General features: G+C 47.3%; 1 protein-coding gene across 7 annotated transcripts in view; it reads right to left on the bottom strand.

Moving 5' to 3' along the window:
- Positions 1-298, bottom strand: part of LOC106880892 (enolase-phosphatase E1) — a 210,473-nt gene that overhangs the window by 32,961 nt on the left and 177,214 nt on the right. The window lies entirely within an intron of this gene.

Genomic DNA, 298 nt, shown 5'->3' with positions numbered 1-298 from the left:
GTAACGATTTTTTCTTCCTCCGTTTTTCCCTTCTTTGAACTTTCCTCGTTTCCGACGAAGAGCTCCGCTCGAAACGTCATACTCTCTCTCTCTTTCCTTTCCCGAGCGTCTTGTAACACAATCTGTATCACGTCCTCACGTTGTTTTTTTGTCTTTTTCCTTTTTTTGAACCTATATATAGGCGTAGGAGTGGCTGTGTGGTAAGTAGCTTGCTTACCAACCACATGGTCCCGGGTTCAGTCCCACTGCGTGGCATCTTGGGCAAGTGCCTTCTACTATAGCCTCGGGCCGACCAATG

This window comes from Octopus bimaculoides, chromosome 11 (genome assembly GCF_001194135.2).
Source record: "Octopus bimaculoides isolate UCB-OBI-ISO-001 chromosome 11, ASM119413v2, whole genome shotgun sequence".
Taxonomy (NCBI): Eukaryota; Metazoa; Mollusca; class Cephalopoda; order Octopoda; family Octopodidae; genus Octopus; species Octopus bimaculoides.
This window is presented reverse-complemented; position numbering and strand designations above follow the sequence as displayed.